Below are 9986 nucleotides of genomic sequence, written 5' to 3' on the forward strand. Positions count from 1 at the left end.
TGTAGACCAGGCTGGTCTCGAACTCACAGAGATCCGCCTGCCTCTGCCTCCCGAGTGCTGGGATTAAAGGCGTGTGCCACCACCGCCCGGCTACACGTACTCTTGAAGCAGAGCTGGTAAACAACTTTGACACAGCCTTCAGTAACTCAGATCAGAAGGAAAATAAAGATCACTAGCAGGGAAGAGCAGCTGGAGGCCAGGACTCCAAATGATCCCGACAAGTCGTGGTGATACAACTGTTATCTTTGTTGTTGTTTTGTCAGTTCTGTCACTGTAAGAAGTTCCGCATCCATATTCCTCTAATTAAATCCAATAAAACTAGTTGGTTCATGAGTCAGGAGTTGGGTGTTATTCATACTTTAGTCTCTCCTCAGTACCTTGCCTGGGTGAGGAAACATTTGCTCGTATCTGCCCAGGAAGAGAGCTACAATGCTAAAGACGCATGTGGAGGCCCAAAAATTTGAGCTTATTTCCACCCTGACCAAAGAAAGAGGTCAGAGAGTTGGGACTTACTTCTATTCCTTCAAGGTTATTATTTGTTTCCATCTCAAACAAAGGTCTCGCCTAGATTCAGATCAGAGAGTTCTGCTTGCTCAAGGTTATTGTCAACAGGTGCCGCTAATAGCCAGACCTTTTACTCCAGGCATAGCGAAGTAGATCTGTTCCTACCTCAAACAAAAGTCTAAGGACCCAGCTAAGTTCCTACTCCCTTAAGGAGACAGCTATGGAGTCCACCCAGAGTGGTTTGCCTATAGAATGTTTTGGTCTAGGGTGTGAGCGCTACTTGTCTTATTCTAGCAACAGAATGTTTAACTAAGAATGTAGCACAACATTCAACTGGTCTGTTCATTTCCTTGTATCATGTTAATGCAGTTTTTATCTTGCTCCTACCTTTTGGGATTGGGAGTATTTTAAGCAAATGGAAATTAAATGCAAGTGATTTCAGTATTCCCTGGAAACTCCCTCTTGGTACTATCCTATGCTTTCCATCAGAATGTCCTACTGGAGGCCAGATTACACCGAGTCCATGTGTTGAGTGCTTACTCTGTGAAGTAGGTTGCGTTATTTCCATTTTAGGATAAAAAACACAGCTGGAAAAACTACTCAGTCAGTCAAGTGTCCATCGCACAAGACTAAGGACCTGAGATCTATGTATTTGAACAGATAGGCATTGCATTGTGTACCTTTAATCTCGCCACTGGGGATGCAGGGAGTGCTCCATGGGGCACTCCGGTCAGTCAATTCATCTGAATAGGTCAGCTACAGATTCAGTGAGAGAGTTTCAAAAAAAATTATGTGAGGAGTAATCGAGAAGGCCTGCTTGTCTGCTTCTGACCTCTGCACACACACACACACACACACACACACACACACACACACACACACGAGAATGTGTGCCTGTAAACACATCACACACGCATGAATATATCATATTAGATCAAGATTGATGGGGGTAACATGGAAATACAAGAAGGCAGACAACCATCTCCAGAAACATAATTGTTCTTTTAATCAGGACAACTGAAGGGATGGGGGCTCTCCTTCCAAAAGGAGACCGTGCGCGTGTGACATCTTGGACTTTGGGAACTTTGGTAGATGAAAGAGTCCATCTGCAGGTCATTTCCCCTGCAGTGTGTGGGTGGATGGGAACCAGCGAGGTTGGTCTTGGATCTCCTTATTGGATGTTTCCAGAAGTGATATCAGTCAAGTCAATTTTCTTGTCTGGAATTTCTCAGCCCACACGAGGCTTTTAGGTAAGTTATCACATACCAATGGTAATAAAACAAAATGAAGAATATATTAAAACATTGAAGCAACTTATTCAAATGGCAGAAAGTGGCATTCTCTTTCAAGTGGGTCAGCACTGGAGTCAGATTGCTTAAGAGAAAACATAAGAAATGTGGACTGGAACAGCACGAACTTCGCTGGCGCCTGTGGTTGCAATGACTGATTTTCTTAGACTTCTACTTGTCACTCGTCCCTCTCTGCGCACAAATAACATTGAGCAAATTGTACCAAATTCTGTTCCTCAGTCAAGGAGAGACCTCTGTGTTCATCTGCGACCAGCTGTGCTCACTGCTCCAAGCACAAGACGTTCAAAAGGCTTACCTGGTGATTGTTCAACAAAGAATATCTGCATGATTAAAAGCAAAACACCCTGACCAGTCCCTACTGACAGAAAAGAAGCAAAAAAAAAAAAAAAAAAAAAAAACCCATAGAGAAACACTTTGTTAGAAAACCCTCAGAAGAACGCTTTAAAGTAACTATTTCATTTGAGAAATAATCGCCTACAGGTTAGCTTTAATTGTATTTGATACAATAGAAACAAATGAACTAAAATTAAAATGAAGACATTGAACCTGTAAATTGACGATGTTGCCAAAGTAGGTGTTGTTCCTGTTGCTTGAACTCTAAATATTAAGTGAACCCAGATAAAGTTACAATTGTTTGTTGATACAAATAAAGTCTCTTAAGTTGCCTGTGCTTGTAATGAAGTGTAGCCGCAGCATGCAAAGACCATGCCAGAAACAATACGGCCTTTTTTTGGTAGAAATATACAAAGCATAAGAAGTTTTCTTTCCCTTCCTTCCTTCCTTCCTTCCTTCCTTCCTTCCTTCCTTCCTTCCTTCCTTCCTTCCTTCCTTCCTTCTTTTAAACAAACATTGGTGGTTCCATATGACCGTGAAATTGAAACGGCACGAAATACCACCCCTTTCATCCTTGAAACCTAGATGACTAGATGCCTAGCAGGGTTGGAGAACCTGTAAAGGCATGCGCAAAGGCTATAATAGTATCATGTTCCATTTAACTCTCACTTTGAACTGCCAAACACTCCGATACCAATTCACATTGTCTCCAAAATGTGCCTAACTATTCTGTTCCTAAGATCCTGGCCTTGTGAAGTGTGTTAGGTGAGGCTGCATCTAAGTTTTGTAAATTGAGGATTGACTAGTTGAGGACTCTAGTCATTGCCTGTTCCTCACAGGCTACTCTGCTGACTTACCTTCTAATATATATATAATATATGTATATATATACACAATACACACATGTATGTGTAAATACACATAAAGTACAAAAATATATACACACATGTGTGTACATATACATACACATATAGTATAGAAGGTAGGTTACTTTTGTTTTACATATATATACTTCTCTATATAAGAACATATATAGAAAACAAAAGTAACTTTTAAGAATAAAAATGATTGAAGTTTTCATTGTACAAGTTTTATTCAACAGCATCTTTTTAAAGACTAGTTTTCCAATCCACCTCGGCCCATCTGCCCTTTTAGTATTCTTTCCATGCGTTTGTCCCATCGGATGATCCTCCGCATTTGCTCGTCACCGTCTTCACTCAACAGTGCTTTCCGAACCAGGAGAAACGTGCAACAGATTTGCTTCTTCAAGAAAAGACGTCAAACTACTATAACCTGTTAGTTCCCGACAGCTTCAATTAATCAACCATTTCCTTTTACGTGGTGGCCACAGAGAGGGAGGAGGAGAGGGCTGAGAGCGAGGCTCTGCGTTAGCATGAATCTGTGCTCTATAAAGGGAAATCTGTCCCTGTGGTTGGTAAGGATGTGCATTTGCTTTAAATTTGCAGCATCCCTGTGCTATATTTATAGGCTTGTTCGCCGGGCTAATTTCCTGTGATGATTTATGTCTCCACACATACAAGAAACAATTTAAACAATTACTTGAATCAAATTGAAGTAAGCATGTAACGGAGCAAAGAAAACAAACACAGCCTTTAATTAAGCAAGCTATTTTTATCCTCTGACAAAAATAGGGTACCTTCTGAAACGTATTTGGACAAATACGTATTTGTTTACACGGATACAAGAAAAGCCTGTTTGCACTGGTGATAAGAAGAGGGAAAAGTAATTTGCCATAAGCCTTTCCCCAGGAACCGAAAAACAAAACAGCTCTTTAAAATTAGCTAGCTCCCAAACTGCGTCTTTGGTTCTCGTGCTCAGGCACATCACCATCACCAGGTGCTCGTGGGACTCCGGAGTTATAATGTGCCCCAGAGTCAGGTTCAGACCTGGAGTAAGAGAGCGTGGGCCTGGCCCCTCGTCCTGAAATGAGGGCTGCGCTAGCCTGGGCCTCTCGCAGCAAGAACCACGAGGAGCAGGAAACAGGGAAGGGCCCCAAATCAGGGAAAGCAGGCCCAGCTGCTTGAGGAACTGCTCTCCTCGTGCTTTTTTCCCTGAAGCCATGTCCTCTCAGGGCAGCAGCTTAGCCCTTGGCGGGGCTGCTGCCCCCCTTCCTCATCCTGCAGCCCCGCAAGCTGCGCAGAACGCCATCTGGCGACGCGGGATGACCCGCAGGCACCGAGCCTCCAGCGGAGGGGAAGCGAAACCACAGCTGGCGGGAGTGCGGGGGGCGGGGGAGGCGAAGCGTGGAATAATTCCATGACTTCCCCAGTCAGTCCGAGGCGTGGGAAAAGCAAGAACCGGTGCGGGCGGAGAGCGGGCATCCATCCGCATTGGGTGAACCCGAGCGCCTTCGCAGCGACCCTGTGCTCCGCTCGTTCGGGTCCCTAGGTGGGAACAAACTCCGGGTGCAGAAGTCCGCGCTGCACAAGTCCTTTGGCTGGAGTTAGGCGCTGCCGAGGCTGGTGTCAGCCGGCGATTTGCAGCTTTCCCATAGTCACTCCCGGCGCCGCAGGGGCGCGGTTTTAAGCAGCTGGCCCCATTTTCCCATGCTGTGTATTTCAATTGCCCCATCTCACTCTATTCGTGGAGGCACCGTTTGCCACGTGTGGATGGCGGAGCCCTCAGCAGCCTCTTATAGGGTCACCAATGTGAGCCCGTGTCCAGCTCCACAGGAAGCTTCTCGAATGGAGTGGGGTTTGCACTGCACCGCCAGGAGCCGGACTGCTGAGCTTAGACGCCTGAGCGTCTCGATCCTATGCCTAAACCTTACCCAAGTCTTTTAGGGATGGCCTAGCAGCCCCGCTTACCTGATCGATTACACTCATCCAGTCTTTTGTTCCGCGAGACGCTTTCGCCCTTGCGGAAACCCAGGCGGTGGGAGGGTCGGTGCTAGAACGCAATCTCCTTGGCCTGGCCGCACGCTCGGACTTCGGTGTCTGTGGCTAGCTCTCCACCGCGCCACAACGCCTCGGGAACAAAGGTATCCCAGTCCTTTCCCTGTCCCTTCCTCCTGTTTCCGCATTCTCTGGCAAGACTCTGTCTCTGTGTGAGGAGGGAACTGGACATCCTTACTTCGTCATCTTGGAATTCCGCTTAGGGCTTTGAAATGTGAATATGTCCCTGCCTTGGGAAGCAAGATTGCTGGCCCCTTCAAAATAGTCCTTCTCGTTTCATGTGGTTAAAGACTCAGGAGCTTGCCAAGCACCTCTACAGTTTGCACAGTGCTCAGCCTCCCCTCCTCCTCCCCTCTCTTCTGTGTCTCTTTCTCTCTGCACACCCCCCCCAACCCCGCGTGCGCCCGTGCGCGCGCCCATGTTCGTGCGTTCTTTTCATTTCTACCATTAGGAAACCCACTCAGAGCCTCCGTGAACTCAGAAGACGCTCAGTTCTTATTTCCCACGGATTCCTGACTCTCCGGAAACGCTGACAGCGTATACACTGGAGGATATTATGCTGGAGAGACCACTGATTCTTAAGAAATGAGCCATGGAGAAAAAAACGGCAAAGCTGGAAGCCCTGGAAGAGGCCTTAGCACGAAAATAGGATCTGCGTTCGGCTACAGGGTCCTAATCCCCTCTCTTCAGCACCGGAGGGGATGGACAGCGTCTCCCAGCTGGGCCTCCGTCTTGGGGACTTAGGTGTGCTGCTGCGGCTGTCTCTACTGCTGTCCTTGTGGTCACTGTCATGGACAAGAGCTCTCGGCAGCTAAAAGGCGGTGCCTCCGGTCCCCTTCCTTGATGGTTGAAAACCTGCCTTCCTCATCCTCTTGTCACTCATAGGAACCCGACTCCGCGTGGTTAAACTCTGGGCAGCAACTCCAAAAATAATTTTCTGCATGGGCTGGAAGGAATGCAGGCAGAAGAGTAGAGTTGAAGTTCTTAGAAGCACCAAGGAACTGTAAGCGCTGCAGCAGGAGTTGAAATACCCAAAGGCCCACAGTTCTTTAAACAAGAACTTCCCGGACTGAATTGCAGCTGTGGTGGAAACAGCTTTGCGAGAGGTTGGAGATACTAAACCCCAACATTAGAGTAGCCGAAAAGACTCCATTTCCTCTGCTCAGCAGGTATGTGATAACACAATTATGTCCATGTTTCCACGCACACTAATGACTTTGGAAAAGATATGAATTTATATGTTGAGGATTAAGGAAAGTAAGTATTTCTGGTTGTTTTAAAATGGCTATTCCCACACTAGTATCTTGTAAAAATCTGTTCCTTGATAAGTTGGTCTGGAATTTTATTTTTCTAGAGTCTCTGAGGTGACGGTAGTGACAACAATATGTAGGTGGCTTACACTAGCATAGCAAACTTTTACTTGGCCATTTTCTTCCTGCTTAGCTAGTACCTCTGGGTATCTGTGCATGTCTTACTTGTTATTTTTTTTAAAACTAATGTGCGCTGGTGTTTGGTGATCATGACCGTTCAGCTAAAAATGTTTCTGGTTGTGTTATATTACATCTGAAACTCAGTCAAAAGTTGGAAATGGTTTAATCACTCCTAATATTTTAGATGGTGATAAGTTGCTAAAATATTTACAGGGACATATACACACACTTGTGCGTGCATATGCAAGTGCGCGCACACACACATATTTCAATATCTGACCCCTTTTATATTGAGGGCCCCCAAGTGTAGTTAGAATCTGCAGACTTATCAACAGATACCTCAAGACTGCTCTGTCAGCCTTGATCCTCTAGAAGGCAGGATTAAGCAGCTTCCTTGTGCCTCTTTAAGAGTGGGATTTTCCTCACCATTCTGACTGGTTACTTCTACAAAACACACTTGTCTCTGAAATCAACTAAGTGGCAGAGACTAATCAGTTCTTCACACACTGTACATTTTAACATAATGATTTTTTTTCTTGATACTTCTACCCAGACTCTTCCTCTATGGCTTTAAAATCGCACCTTCCACAATGACCTTGGTGAGCACTGTGCTTTAATGGAAAGGTTTCCCCTGTGAAACTGTCACACAAATGTAGAGTCCATGCCTGACATTTCAGAAAGAACTCACCCAAGTCCAGTGAGCGCACTCTGCTCATCGGAGAGCTCGGAATCACAGGAAGGAATCACACAGTCGTGATGGTATATGCTTAACCAAGCCTGTGGAATGAGTTTGTCTCTGAGGAAAAACTGCAGGGGTTTGGAGGATTTATTTCTTTTAATTTTATATACCACGCATAGTTGAAAATAGAATACCTTCACATCCCAATCACTCTCTCACTTTGTCAATTTGAACACCGACTCCTCTGAGACAGGGTGGTATTTGTTGGTGGACCAATGGCTGCCTGTCTCCCATTGACTGGGATGAACAGTTCTGCTTGAAGAGCTGTCGTTTCTTAACGATCACTGACCTCTCACCAAGAAGCAGCTTGCCTCACAGATAGAGAGCAGGAACTCCTCGGGGCCATGGCTGCCCTACATAGGTCAGAAATGATCGTCAGAAGAATAGGAGGCTGCGCTGATTGACGTGGATTCCTCTAGGGTGTCCCTTGCAGAATCATTTTATTTTCTAATCCAAGAATGCAAGCAGATTTCAGGAGAGTTGCAGCATGTGACTCGACTATCATTTTGGATGCTAATTAATTAATGCAAATGGACTCCCCCCTTGAGTGGCGCATAAAATGAAACGTGGGAATGTGTTCTGGAATGAAGCCTGTGTGTCTTATGATCGTCTCCTTCTCAGTTGTGGAGGGGGGCAGGCTTTCTCCATGTGGAACAGAAACTGAATGAAGTAAAAGGTATCTGTGCCTAATCCCCTTGCAGATTTGCTCACGGAAGTAAATAATTCTGATTCACCACTTAAATATCAAGAGAGTGTAATTGACGCACTTGCCAGCTGCTCTCCCTGGGGAAATGTAGCACCGGGATAGGATTTTTGTTAAGACTACTTAGTAGCTATCTAAAGGGCCATCTCTGATCACAATTAACTGAAAAATAAGGGTGTAAACAGATACGTGAGCCGATAAAGGAGTAAGAGGGTTCCTGTAAATCAGCCTTCATTTTGATTCCACTCGTCTCTGAAATGAAATCAACACTTGATTTGAAAAGTGTCTCCAATGCGTGCAACCAGTCCCTGTCTAGCTGGATATTTTGTTTTATATTGGAGAAAGGATGTCCAGGCTTCACAAATATCAACTCAATTAGTATATTAATCCTAGAGGTGAGTTGAGTCCTGGAATCTCTTTTCCTCTTTTTGCCTAGACATGGAGTTATAACAGGTTGGAAAGGAATTCTGACTTACATCTTTGCATTATAAATTATTATAAAAACAGGCCATGGATGCTGGGAATGATAAATCATACGTCTAATTTAAGTGTTGAGGGGGCTGATACAGGAGAACTGTGTCAAGTTTGAGGTCCATATGTGATATAAAGTGAGCTGTAAATTAGTTTGGGCAAAATATTCAGATTCTATCCACAAATATCTGAAAACCAAAGTCAAATACAAACTAAATCATAAAACCATAAACCATTTGTCTAAACTTTTGTGTAGACTACATGAATGTTAATTGACTATCTAAAGGTAATTCTCATTAATTGTAGATCATTTTAATTTGAGTGTCTGATGCTTGTCTTTGAAATTGTTCATTTTCTTGAGTTTTAGTAAATTAAAAAATTTGAAATATGAGATTATCATTTTCAGATTTAAGAAGGTCCTTTGATAGTTGGTATTATTTTACTATTTAAAAGGCGTAGTTGTAGACAATGAATCTACTCACTGCAATCTGACACATGAAGCGAAAGCTACTAATGAAGAAAAGAATATTGCTAGGCAGAAATAGGTCATCATACATCTCCCAATACCTGTACAGTGAGAAAGAGCAGAACACTTACTTAGTATCTTCTTCCTCTGTAACCGAATGTGATAAACATGGTAAATGGCAAGTGCTATTTGGCGGTGAAACAATCAGGCTTCCTGGAATCCTGGTGTAAGGTGTAGGAGAAGTTACTCAACTCACTGATGCTTGGTTTCTTCCCACAAGTTGGGAAATTTTTATCAGCCAATAAGAAGCAAATCTTTACAGATAGAGACACCTATATTTCTTAAATGTTAACGACAGGTTAAATGATATGTATTTTATGGACAGGTAGGAAGTTAACTATGATGCTCTGAGAGTCTCCTGAGAACTTCCGTGCTTTATCTGTTAGCTCTCATGAGGAATTTCTAGTAGCATTCATTCCTCTCATGAGGAATTTCTAGTAGCATTCATTCACTCACGGAAAGGTTTCCTAAAGTTGCTGCATGTTGAGGATGTAGAGAAAAGCCCTCTTGGTGAAAATGTAAAAAAATTCCTGATAATGCTGCTGTTTTTACACCACTGTCCTTTATATAAAAATGTCAAACTAGGTAGAATTTGGTTTAAAAATGTTTGTCATTGAGCATTAGAGTCATGTTTTCTACCAGTTGCTCAGATCTAGGTCAGCACCATCCCACTCCACTCTAACAACTTCCATTGTGATTTCTGGACATGTTGTCACTGCCTTTGTGTATGATTTTTCTCTTCTGGGAGGGAAGAATATTTATTACTGATTGTATGGACACAGAGACTCAGAAGACTATATAGACGTTGAAACTGTCTAAAGACTCCTGAAGAATTAAGTTTGATTTATGGTCAGTGGGGATGGGGAAATGTGGCTCTGTGGGGCTGACTGTTGGGACAGTCAGGTGCTATGAAGGTGCAGTCTTCATCTGGTCTCCAGCCTAGGTTATGCTCAGATACCTCGTCAGTGCTCTCAGTTTCCATCAGATGTCACAGTTTTGTCAGATGTCATTTTCTATGATGTCACATTTTTTTTTTTGGTTTTTTTTTTTTTTTT

The 9986-nt window shown here is 43.8% G+C and overlaps 1 protein-coding gene across 2 annotated transcripts in view; it reads left to right on the plus strand.

Annotated features, from left to right (window-relative positions):
* The first annotated feature begins 4263 nt into the window (after nucleotides 1-4263).
* The window catches only part of Sntg1 (syntrophin gamma 1), a 400484-nt gene continuing 394761 nt past the window's right edge, over nucleotides 4264-9986 (plus strand). The window contains exons 1-2 of one of the 2 annotated variants that reach the window (XM_005362238.2): nucleotides 4264-5148; nucleotides 5514-6231. The gene's annotated coding sequence lies outside the window, so the exon portion shown is untranslated. Of the gene's footprint in view, nucleotides 5149-5444; nucleotides 6232-9986 lie in introns of those variants that run through there. The other variant, XM_026786566.1, reaches the window with a different exon arrangement.

The sequence above is a fragment of the Microtus ochrogaster genome, linkage group LG5 (genome assembly GCF_000317375.1).
Source record: "Microtus ochrogaster isolate Prairie Vole_2 linkage group LG5, MicOch1.0, whole genome shotgun sequence".
NCBI lineage: Eukaryota > Metazoa > Chordata > Mammalia > Rodentia > Cricetidae > Microtus > Microtus ochrogaster.